We start from the raw sequence: 13577 nt of genomic DNA on the forward strand, positions 1-13577 counted from the left end.
TCAGGGTAAAATATGTGTTAAAGGAAAAAGATGCTTAGAATATTTGCATTTGAGAATATAGGAAAGCTGAGTGCTCTCAAGGGAATTCCACTGAACAAATATAGAAGACAATGTTATCCTGGCATTATTTCCGAGGCTGTCCTGTCAGGCTGCCCTCCCCGCCTCCTTTTTATCCAATAACTTCTATAAACCCGTGGTGTTTAAGCCATTCTGTTCTTATATCATTTTGTTCCCTCTATTAGTAGTTTAGCGACATCGACAGAAATACACAGGATTTTTATTGGAATGGTATGCATGTTAGAATGCATTAGTCACTGCAAGGAAGACATGGTGGAAGAGATGGGGGTGTTACGCCTCTATTGAGACAACATAATTCCACTAGCAATTTCCAAACTGAGTTCTGTGAGATCATAATAGGTGCTTCACAAACATGACATAAAGAAGTGCTAGCAATATTTTCCTCCATAGCGTATTATAAATATGAGGAGGGATAAAAATTTATTCATATTTCTAGAGCTAGGCTTATTCCATAATGTTTATCCTTTTCAGAAATGGTTCCATTCTTGATAAATTCCAAGATGTGGCCTGCAAAATCACCCAATGCACTAACTTGTTACTTTTGATCATTGATGTATCTGAAGCATTTACCAACAAACTGGCAATCCATGTCGAAAACGAAAAGTAAAATCCAATGCTTTTCAAAGTATAATAGAAACAGAAAAAAAAAAAATTTGGACTATTTCACTGTGAAGATGATATAAGCAGCTTTGTTTCTAAAGAAAAAAAAATACATACAAGATGAATTCTTGAATGATCTGAGAAGTACCCAAAATGTACAGTTCTAATTTTCCCATCTGCTACAAAATCACTATAGAAATAGAATTTTATATTATGCTGCAATGACAATAAAATGCATTTGAACATATATACACACACATACATTACATTTGCATACACACACATGTACATACACATGATGCTCTACTTGATTTGTCAACCTCATGCTTAATATTAGTTTAATATGTGAAAGAGGCATTTTAAGTGATTTTAAGCTATTATAAACAAAAAGGCCAAATAAAAGATATTTTTCATTACTTTGTATTTTTATTATTAATCAGATTTTTTATACTTCTGTTTCATTCATTTGTAAAGTATAAATCACTACTAAAATGAAATTGTTTATTATATATATGAATGTATGCATAATACCATTTTACTCCAAATTTGATTGATGTATTCATGATACCTCATTACTTGTTGCTGATGTTTGGGTACCTATCTTAATTTTTAGATTGTTCCATAATTACTGTTTGGAAACTCTGATCTAAGCAGCCAAAGAATTTCTTTTCTAATTTTATAGCTATAAATGTCAGTAAAAATTATCTAAACTTTATTAAAGAGCTATATTGGATGGCATCTACTCTTTTCAATAGGAACTCAAAATATCTCTTACTAAAACCACCAGGCAACATAAGTAGGATCTGATTGGCATAACAATCTTGATATTTTAAAGCACTAATTACTTAGTTTAATGTTAGTCCTAAACACATCAGTTTTTATATTATATATTAATTTATATTAAAACCATTTCCAATCTATTATTAACAGAAGAAAAAAAAAAACAATCCTAGAAAATAAATTGTAGTTCAAACCTCAGTGGTTAATTAAGTATGTTATCTCTATTTGGGAAATTATTACATCTGTACACAATTTAAACAGTATTGTTAGGAGTACATATCATTTCAAATATACATAATACATGTGTGTGTGTATGTGTATGTTTGTATTATCTGGTAAGACCAGTGACCTGAAGGAAAAGAAAGAAACTTGGCACTTACAGCTCTTTTAGAATCCTAGAATGAATTTTAGACTGGTAAGTTAACCCTTCTGAGCCTCAAGCTACACACTGTAAATGGAGTATTTTGTTCACTTTACATGTCTCATCTCTTAGCAATAACAGACTTTGCTTGGCACATTGTTGGCCTTTAGTTAGTGAAGTTGATTAGAATAGTGGTTTCTGTTCTACTTATTCCCTGGGTTAGAGGGGAATAATACCTAGATAATACCCTGGACTTCTTATTGCTATTCTTGTTTCTCCACTATAAAATTTAAGTTTATATTAGTAAGGCATATTATTGAAGCTTCTGGCATTGATTGTTGACGGTGCTAGAACAGCCAACTGTACTGGTTTGCTCAGGACTGAGGGCATTCCCAGGATGCAGAGCTTTTAGTGCTAACACTGGGAAACTTTTGGGCAAACCAGAAGGGTTGGTCCCTCTATACTGACCATCTAAGTTTCATCTTCCTTGTCCTTAACTATATTTTAGCCAGAAACTACCATTCCTAGTGCCTTTGTAGCTATACTGGTCCATGTGTCTAGCTCTAGCCAATGGAATGATGTGTGCATTTCTGAGCCAGGCACTTAAGTATCCAACGCACCTTCCCAATGGTCTTTCCTTTTTATCACTGGCAGGTAACAACAGACACAGTGATCTTAAAGCCAAAAGATCACTGATCCACAAAACGGGGACAAGCTAGGGTCCTGAATTACTGTGTGGAGGAGGGTTTTACAAACCTTATCAAACTGTGAAGCAAGCACTGAACTTCATTGTGTTAAATCATTGAGATTTGAGAGTTGTTTGTTTTATCAGTGAGTGAATCCTTATTAGAAGATGTAACTTATGGCTATTAAATAATATTGGAAGTGAATGTTATTTGCCACTTGTTCTTGCCATAAGAGATGGCACACACAGGAGATATGTAAGGGCCGTTCTTCATTAATAATACACTGTTCTAAGTTAGGTCACCCGAGAAACTTCAAATTATCCTTAAGTTTATTTAGCGCTTTCAATAGGTTTAATGGGCAGGTAGTATCATTTCCTCCATTTTAGATGATTAAAATAGGACTTAGAGTTGTCACTTATTTTCCTCTCATGACACAAAGTTAAATACCACACCTAAGAATAAACTCACCACTTCTTGTACCAAACGCCACACTCTTCCATAAGCTGTTTCCTTTCCTTATTCTATAATGACACTTACATACACACAAACACACACACAAACACATGCACAGATATATTAATATCTGTATACAGATAAACACATACAATGCAAAACAATGACTACAGTGAGAACATGTACATATTCATTTTCTTTCATTATTTCTTTACAAAGTGCTTTCAGATAATTAGATGTAATGTCTTTGTTTTTTAATTTGTCCACCTTCAAAAATTCTCTGTAGCATCACAACTTGCTAATTGCCTGCTCCTTCAAATGCTTTAAATTTTAGGTATATAATTAAAAAAATACGTTTATTTGATGCTCCATCTCACTATTTGGTGGATCTCATTTGTTGTCCCATCTTCTTGGTAAGTCATTGAACTTAACCTCCTCACACTATATTGCCTTTCCACTCAAGTGTCTTACCTATTTATATTAATACTTACCCTAATTTTTTTTTGAAGATTTTCTTATTTATTTGACAGAGTGAGAGAGCGATCACAAGTAAGCAGAGAGGCAGGCAGAGACAGAGGGGGAAGCAGGCTCCCTGCTGAGCAGAGAGCCCGATGTGGGGCTCAATCCCAGGACCCTGAGATCATGACCTGAGCTGAAGGCAGAGGATTAACCCACTGAGCCACTCAGGTACCCCGGTACTTACCCTAATTTTACCTCTGTTCAAAACTGTAGCCTTTGGCTCTAGTTCCAAGTTTTTCTTGAAATACAGATTGACAGGTGTTTACTTGTGTTTAAAATGTGCAAATATATCAAATTCTGCATCTGTTGGATTAAAATTCAACTTCATAATTACATATTATAAGCCAGGTTCTCTCCTTATTTCCCTCTTTTCCAATTGTCCCAAATGTTTAGTCATATTTGGAAAAAATATATATGTATATATTTACTTATCTTTGCATATTAAAAAATACATTTATTCATGTAATTAGTGTCTCCATATATTTCTCACTTCAGCTTCCTTCTTCCCAGAAGTTAGGCCCTCATTGTAATATGCTTATAGCATAGGAGAAAATCTGGTCTACTGACAGTTACTTTATATCCTTCTGGACTTTTTTGTCTAAGGAATTTTCACCCATCTTTCCCTATTGTAATCCATTCAGATATTTGCTCCTAGATTAATTAAGCACATCTCTGCTCCTGCCTTTCTTGTTTGAAATTTATCTCTGTTCCTCCCAAATTAAGAATCAACCTCTCATACTAGTGTTTAAAATCATTCCCAATACTCTCAGATATGCCTTTGTTTTGTGTGTGTGTGTGTATGTATGTGTTTAAGATTTTATTTACTTATTTGAGAGAAAGCAAGCACCAGTGGGGGAGGGGAAGAGAGAGAGGGAGAAGCAGACTCTCTGGTGAGCAGGGAGCCCAATGCCAGGCTCATCCCAGGACCCTGAGATCATGACCTGAGCCAAAGGCAGATGCTTAACCAACTGAGCCACCGGGACACCCCTCAGAGATCCCTTTGTAATCATGTCGTATCTACTTGGTAAGTTTCAGTCAAGCAAGATAATTGTGCATCCCCCAAATATGCTCTAGACCTTCCCACTCCTGCTGGGTCTACACTCTCCACTTGGGAAATTCCATTTTAGTTCATTCCTTCGGAAACCTTAATCATCCTGTAAGACCTAGCTCAAAGCAGCTTGAATGCATAATTTTTTCCTCTCCTTGCCAAAGGCCATTTGAAAAGCTTCTTCCTTGAACTCACAAAACACTTTCTTTGCACTTACTTCCTTTATGATGTATGTTACTTCAACCAAATAATAGAATCTTCCCATGAATTTATTTTTCCCTAAGAAGTTAAAAGTTTCTTGTGGACAGGCATTATAATGATCATCTTTGTATTCCTCAAGTGTTTAGTACAATATCTTACTCTCAAAAAGAAGTTCATTTATACAGAAGAGCATTCAAGGTAAGGTACTGTTTTAGAAATAATTGAAATGCCAAAGTGTCTAAATATATATGCTTGAGAGTATATATGGGGCTGATTGGAATGCAGTTAAAACTTGCATGGAGTTAGATAATCATGAAGCAAATTCATTCTGAGGAAGTATCATATGATGGTTAGTAAGTTTTCAGCTAGCGAAAAAATAAGGAAATAAAATTTTAGTAAATTATAACTTGTCAACTTAGTTTTCAACAGTGCCATGGATTTCCAATGCATAGTTCAACCATAGAAACTAACTGCCAAATATATTTTCTGGTTTAAGTAAGACAATATAAAGCTACATAAAATTACATCTCTCTCTCTCTCTCTCTCTATATATATATATATATATATACACAGACACATATATAGATATGTATATATAGTATAATATAAAAATGTAATGCGATGATAAAAGACTTTAAAAAATAAAGGAAGTATATATTATCAAACTATTAAACCTTCTCTAATGAAAAATCACAAAAGCTGATTTTATGTTTCTAAGAAGTAAACATAAAAAGAAACAGAACATGCTAAGCAGGCCCCAAAATGCCTCCAACTGATTTCCACTGTCTAGTATTCACATCTTCATGGAAACATCCAGATTGTACCAGAGTTGTGCTGTGTGACTAGTAGCACATAGCTGAGGTGAAAGTGTGTCATTTCCTATATTAACTCATAAAGACAATGGCTCCTATCTCACACATACTCATTCATTCTTCCTCTCTTAGCTCTGGGAGAAGCGAGCTGCTCCGTTTGTAGGCAGTCCTGAGCAAAGTCTACATGATCAGAAATTGAAGCTTCCAGCCAAACACAAGTGAGGATCTTAGGCCTATGACCAATTGAAGCCTCTCGTCAACCATATGAACAAGCTTGGAAGCACCACTTGAGCCTCGAGATGACTAGAACATCTGTAATCGTGTGAGTCCCTGAGCCAAAACCAGCCAGCAAACCTTCTCCCAGACCACTGACCCTCAGAAACTGCGTAAGAAAGTCAGTATTTTGGGATAGCTTACTATGCAGCAACAAGTAACTACACAGAATACATAGATACTAGAAACTCTGCCATTAAGCCTATTTATAACGAAAGTAATAATATATATTTTAAAAAGCATTTAGTTGACTACAAATTTTATTTACTACCTTAATGAAATAGCCTCAAAGTAAACATTTACGTGATAAAAATGTAGCCTTTATTTAATAAAAGCAATTACAACCCCTTACTTCGAAAGATATGACTTCTTGGCTCTCGTAAAATCCTAACAACTGTGGGTTATGTTTCTTTTCCTTTAAAATAAAATGTTCTGGGGATGCCTGGATGGCTCAGTCAGTTGGGCATCTGATTTCAGCTCAGGTCATGACCCTGGGGTCCTGGACCCTGCCCCTCCTTGGGCTCCCAGCTCAGTGAGGAGTCTGCTTCTCCCTCCCTATGCCACTCTCCCTGCTTGTATTCTATCTCTTGCTCACTCTGTCTCTCTCTCAAATAAACAGAATCTTAAAAATAAATAAATAATTTAAAAAAATAATAAAATGTTTTGAGGCTGTGTCTGGCTCCTGCTCTCTGTCTGCACAGTACACTGAGCTCCATAGAGACTGTGCCTGGCAAGTGCGAGCAGGACGTGCACTGGGCGACTCTGTGCCTCACTGAGGAAAATAATTAAACTTGGGCAATGGAAATGCTAAGAAGCCAAGTGGCAAAATGTCACCATATGCACCGTTTGTGCAAACTTGCTGAGAGGAGCACAGGAAGCACCCAGATGCTTCAGTGAACCTCTCTGAGTGTTCTAAGGAATGCTCTGAGGGGTGGAAGACCATGTCTGCTGAAGAGAAAGGAAAACTTGAAGACATGACAAAGGCAGACAAGCCCTGTTCTGGAACAGAAATGAAAACTTATATTCCTCCTGAAGGGGTACAAGAAAGAAGTTCAAGGATCCCACTGCACCCAGGAGGCTGCCTTCTGTTTTTTTCTTGTTTTCTTCTGAGTATCGCCCCCAAATCCAAGGGGAACATCCCCGCCTATCCATTGGCGATGTCGCAAAGAAACCGGAAAGACACGCAGAACCATGTGCCGATGACAGGCAGCCGCACGGAATGAAGGCTGCCAGGCCGAAGGGGAAATAGGATATTGCTGCAGGCCGAGCTAAAGGAAAGCCTGATGTGGCATAGAAGGCAGTCATCAAGGCTGGGGGGAAAAAAAAAGGCAGAAAAAGGAAGGAAGAGGAGGAAGACAAGAGGCTGAAGAAGGAAGATAAGACAAGAATGATGAATTGGTTGGCTCTAGGGCAATTTTTGTTCTCTTGTCTATAAAACATTTAACCCCACTGCGCACAACTCACTCCTTTTAAAGAAAAGAAATGTAAGCTGCATAAGATTTGTTTTAAGCCATATAGTGTCTTTTCTGTATAGTTAACACATTATGGAATGTGTCTTTAGAAGGCCTTGTCCTGGGGGGCTTTCAGTCACCACTAAGCTTGTCTGGGACAGTGTGGGGTGGGGCACTGGCATGGAAACGTAAAGCAAGTTCTTGTTGGTGCACAACACAAATTAGTCGTGTGTGGGGATGGCAGTTTTTCCATCTTCGCTTGTCTCTGAAGCGGCTTACGCAAAATAATTGTTGTTCTGCTATCCGAATCCCAGTCCGCAAAAAAAAGTTGCAGCTGTTTTGTTAACATTTTGAATGCTTCTAAGTAAATACATTTTTTCTATTAATAAAAATAAAATAAAATAAAATAAAATTTTAAAGGATTAGGTTCTGTTTACTCTAGTGTTTCTCAAAATAAGGATTCTGGGTAAGTTTCAATGTCTAGGTGAAGATCAGAAATACAGAATTTTCAACAGTTCTTTGGGCATAACAGGAGTGAGCCACAGGTCATACAAAAAAGATAAAATAGATTCTTCTTCCCAGATTCCTTTCTTGTGTTTTCTTGAACTCTGTTTTTAGATTTGCTACAGGCCAAAGACAGACCATAGGTTTTTCTTCTCCATGATTCTATGAATCTTATTGTTATGCTTTTCTTCCCAGTGCTATTATAGGAATCCTGTCACAGTGGGTCAGCTCATAGAATTTTAAAAAGTCATTTATTAATAAATTTTATATAAATTAACATTATGATATATCTAACACTATGCCAAGGATTTATCTTTAAAAATTTTTAGAAAATTAAAAAGCACTTTTAATATAAATTCAATCTTCAAAATTTTATATTTTGCTAGTAAAATACCAATGGAAAACAGAACAAATGTATATTATATATCAGAAAAATGAATTGTGGTACCATTCTTTGTACTGCAGCAATGCAGATAATTAGCTCCATCAATCTAAATGATGCTAAAATACTGGGATTTTATTAATAAAGTCAATATCAGATGATTTACAATTTATGTTATATAAAAATAAATTTTAACTGAATTCATTATATGATATTTCACTTTTAAAACTATGGAATATCTTCTTTAGAAGAAAGACAAGCTTTTTATATTATTTTTATACTTTATGTAAGTGCATATAAAACATTTCAATGGTATATATTTTCTTATCATGGAAAGTGAAAAATCAAGTGAATCCTTTAAATATTATAGAATATTCCATGTGACCACCCAATATATTTTAAATAAACATGAACCTCTTGCATGTTGTAAAGAATATATTACAAAAAAATGCACACACACGCACACATATATTTAAACTTTACGTATGCTATTTTGTATTAAAGGAAATGAAAACCCAGGCAGCTGAAAAAGTTAATTAATGATAAACATTTTAGAAATAAATATTGGGCCATATTAGGGGGGGGAAAAGCCCTTTGAGAAGAATTAAATACAGTATAAGGAAACTGGAAAAGCCTTCACATATACTAGAGGAAATATACCATTAATGTTGTTGGAGCCCAAGTACTCATTAACCACCATCATTTCTGAAAGTTGAGTATAACAAAGATAGATGAAACAATGTCTTCATGCTCTGCATCTAAACTACCCATAATTAAGTCATGGCTGAAAAATGATTTTTTTATATTTCCCCCTTACAAGATAAAGGAAAACATACTCTTTGCCATTATATCACAATGGCTACACTCTTCTCTTTAGTAGCATTTAAATCAAGAGTCTTATCAAGAATTTAATCTTTTATAGCTTAATATATTCTACATGTAAACAGTATTTCTACTCAAAACAAGGATGTGTCAGGCTTCTATACATTTAAAATCTTCTGTGCTCCTCCTCTGATAGTCAGAAGATGGCTAAATTCTACTTAATCTTTGGAAAACAAACATAATGTTTATTTTTGTTTTTTGTGTATCTTACTTCTAAAATAAATTACTATATTCTACAACATGCTACATGGAATTCATATGCTCATTATTTTTTAAAGTTATACAGTTATTTCTAATGCTATTTGTAATTTCACACTTAAGAAGCTTAAACCTATTCCATGATTAATTCTGAAGTTTGTGCAATAAAAATTTTCTATTAAAATACTGCCTATAAGCAAACCATTGCTGGACACCTTACCTAAATAAATTAAAAAATACTATTTGAATAAAACATCTTGCTGAACGGTGCAAGGAACAAAAAGCTGGACAGATATACACCCCCGATAGACTACAATGATAGATAAACCAAGTTGATTGGTAGTTATACCACAGGTCAGATTATGAGTGCCAGGAATGGCATAAACAGAATGATCTTAGAAAACTGAAGAAGAAAGATGTTTCAGGAAGCTCACAAGAAAATCTTCAATATTTTTGCAGTGTCCATTGCAATAAGAACTAGCTAGTACCTTTAGAAAGAAAAATCTTACCAACTATTTAAGATACATATGACAGTCTTTAAATACCTGCCAGAGGAAAGGAGAAACAAAGACAGGTCAAGTCTCCTAAACAAGGAGACTTTAAGATATATAAAGATTTTTGTCTTTTTATTCTCAAGGCAAATTTAATGCTAAGAATAGATAGAGTTCTAAGTGCTTGGAATTAGGAGATACATTATTTAACTTCACCTCAGTGTCAGTAATAAAATCATGGAATATTGGAGATAGAAGTAGTCTTAGCCCTTAACATGATTTGAGATGGCTAAAGTTATTCTGTTCATTGTATAGTGTTTGTACCTGTGTATAATAAAATACAGAGCTTTGGTATTCCTGGATTACACATTCTACTTACTATATCAAACATCCTGTTAGGTTTCAGTTTTCTTAGGTTAGCGTAAACTCATTTTTGTGCTATCTTCAAATCATATCCTTTTTTATGAGGGGTGGTAAATTTACAACTCTAATGTGGTAATATATTGGACTGCTGGGTTGTTTTATTTCTTTTATTTTTTAAAGATTTTATTTATTTTATTTGACAGACAGAGATTACAAGTAGGCAGAGAGGCAGGCAGAGGCAGAGAAAGAAGCAAGCTCCCAGTTGAGCAAGGAGCCCGATGCGGGACTCAATCCTAGGATCTTGGGATCATGACGTGAGCCGAAGGCAGCAGCTTAACTGACTGAGCCACCCAGGCGTCCCTAGCCTCCAACTTTTGGTTTCGACTCACACAATGATTTTAGAGCCATGAGACCAAGCCCTAAAAATGGTTCTGTGTGCAGCACAGTGCTCAGCATGGATCCTGCTTAAGACTATTTCTCCCCCTCTTTTTGTCCCACCCCCACCCTCAAATAAATAAATAAGTCTAAAGTGTCTGTAAAACATACTAATAAAAAAATAAAGAGTGTTTTTAATTTTCTTCAAAATCCCTGTTGGGATCTATTTACCAATGTGATGAGGAGTTCTCATAAAGAAAAATGCAACTCTAAGCTACTTTTCTTTTGTTAAGGGTCAACAGCTCACTGTATGACTCTTTGAGGGTTGAAATAATGAATGCAGTATCTTTTTATATTGTTGACCTGATAATAAATTTTATACCTTGAAAATTAAAATGAGATATTACCAGGGCACAAGAACTGGTATTTAGATAGGTGATGGGTATTAAGGAGGGCACATGCGATGAGCACTGGGTGTTGTATGTAAATTCAAGTGTACACCTGAGACTAATATACTATATGTAAATTAGTTGGAATTTGAATAAAAGCTAAAAGAAAAAAAGAAAAGAAAAAAATGAAATAAAGTGATTAGAATCAATGTTATCTGGCCCTGTCTTATTTTACGTATGAAGATCAGAGAGGTTAAGTAAGAATTACCCAAAGCTACTCATTTAGGGAGTTGTAATCCTGAAATTAGAACCCAGGACTTCTGACTTCTCTTAAGCTGTAACTTCAGTAGGTCCACCATTCAGATAAAATCTCTCTTCCACTCAGATCCCATCATTCACAGGTAATTCTTATATATCATTCTTTTTTAATCTTTTGAAGCCACTTCCATCTCTAGGTGTCTGAGTCAGCAGGGAGGGATTATGAATATCAGATTAGAGAAGCTCTAGAGACCCTTTATACTGAAAGAAATGCCAAAGCTTAGCAGAGAAAGCTTAAACTCGCTCATTCTCAACCTCTCAGAGTGATTTACAATCTGAGATTAAGCCCTGGCCTAAAAAGTTCCTGACATCTAAACTGATTCAATCATGCAGACACACTAGAAACATTTATACAAGCAATGAAAACTTGGGACTATGGGCATCCCAACAATAAATTTTACCAATTTTATATGACCTTCTCCCTTGATCTCAATATACTAACTTCCTTGCTCTTTTTCCTGCTACCCTTTCTCTAAAATGTTGGATAGTCATCATTGTCTCTACCTCACTCAGATTTATCTCTCTTCTACAAGTACAGAGATGGAAAACATGAAACATGAGCTTAAGCCTACTCTTCTTGGCATCTTCAAAAAAAAAAAAAGACATATGTTTACAGATGTGACACTTTCTGCATTTTTTAAATTTTTTATTATTTTTTATTTTTTTAATTTTTTTAAATTTTTTAAATTTTTTTTATTTTTTTACACTTTCTGCATATTAAAAAAATATGTTTTAATCATCTCTAATTCCTTGTTTCCATTTTCAACTCCTGAAGCCAATTAATTATTGTCTATTTTTTTATTGTGTATGTCCTTTTCCCCCCCTTTGATTTCTATATCTGTCTCTTCTCTGCCCCCTACTTCTTTATAGTTTTTCTTCTCATTGCTATAATGAAAAAAATCCACCTTCAAGACTTTCCAGTGCAATTTAAAACCTTGTCAGGCAATAAGACTCTGAGAATAAGAAAAAAAAAAAAAAAAAAAAGACTCCGAGAATAAGTAGGCCTAGTATGCAACTGAGCAAAAAGCACTCTTACAATTAGAACCAAATATGGAAAGTTAAATGTAAAATATAAGGTAATTCAACCTTCAACTGAAAACTGAATGAGTGTATTACCATCAAATGAGACCATATCTGAATGGAAGTAAAGTGGATATGCTCTTCTTTTACATTTGCATTTTCAAAAAACAAAACAAAACAAAACAAAATGCACCTCTTTACAATATACATAAGAAGTGACAGAAAAAATTCACACATGGATACTTATGGCTAGGAATTAGCTAAGAGGTCTCTCATTGCATTACATTATTTGAAAACTAACAGAAGTAAACTCTAGAGTTGGTATCATCTGCAAACAGAATTTGCACGTACCAGTGGCAGGGTCTTGGGTACCTGAACCAGCCGATCTCAGAAGCATGGATTCTTCCCAGGCTCAGTCCTTTCAGACAGCTACACAGAAATATTTATCTGTTCTGAAATCTCCTGGAATATCCATCCCTACTTCCAAATTCCCAGAAATACTGAATTTCCATTAGCTCCTTTGATAAAGCCAGCTAGACCAGAGACACCCACCAGGTCCTTCGTTTCCAATTCTTACCACAGTGTTTTCCTAATACAGAACTGTCATTTTACTCTCTTGATGTTAACATCGTTGATGGCTGGTCAATAAACACCAAATTCATCAGGATTCCGTAAATATTGGAACACCAACAATATTGCCAGCCTCACCTCCAGGCACACATACTATACTCTATTGCCAGATTTAAGACCTTTATGGTCTTTTGGGGGTTTGTGTTCAGGACTTTTCACTTGCTAGTCTCTGTTCTCTAGCTAGTTAATTTCTACACATTATTTTAGTATGCACTTAAAATGTCACATTCTATGTAAAACATTCCTTCAGAGAAATTTAAGCTTTACATCCCCTCTATTCTAGTACTACCACATTTAAATTTAATAATTTCCTTGTATTTCCCTATTACCCACAAGACCAGTGGTTGGTTGACAAATTTTGGACACTGGCCCATATATGGCCCTCTGTTTTTGTAATAAAGTTTTATATTATCATAGTCATACGCATTTGTTTACATATTGTCTATAGATGCTTTTGTGCAACAGTGGCAATATTGAGTAGTTGCCATAGAAACTATAAAATACAATCCAAAAATATTCACTGTTTGTCCCTGTTCAGGAAAAGCTTGCTAAGCTCTGCACTAGAGCTGGACATTCTTAAATAAGATATACTGTGCCACATTCATCTTTCTGTATCCATAAGTTCACAAACTATTTGAGTAGGGGATAAAAATACTTGTTAAATTAATGGATTTCTCTTGACCTTCTTTCGTATTTCTTAGCATTTTATTTATGTTTCTCTCACTTATAGAAGATGTATTATCGAAAATAAATTGAATGATTC

General features: G+C 35.0%; 1 protein-coding gene and 1 pseudogene across 3 annotated transcripts in view; one reads left to right on the forward strand and one right to left on the reverse strand.

Moving 5' to 3' along the window:
• The window catches only part of CADM2 (cell adhesion molecule 2), a 1075448-nt gene that overhangs the window by 1013887 nt on the left and 47984 nt on the right, over positions 1-13577 (reverse strand). The gene's annotated exons all lie outside the window — the stretch shown is intronic.
• On the forward strand, positions 6597-7246 carry LOC116567762 (annotated as a pseudogene).

Source organism: Mustela erminea, chromosome 1, assembly GCF_009829155.1.
Source record: "Mustela erminea isolate mMusErm1 chromosome 1, mMusErm1.Pri, whole genome shotgun sequence".
Classification (NCBI taxonomy): domain Eukaryota; kingdom Metazoa; phylum Chordata; class Mammalia; order Carnivora; family Mustelidae; genus Mustela; species Mustela erminea.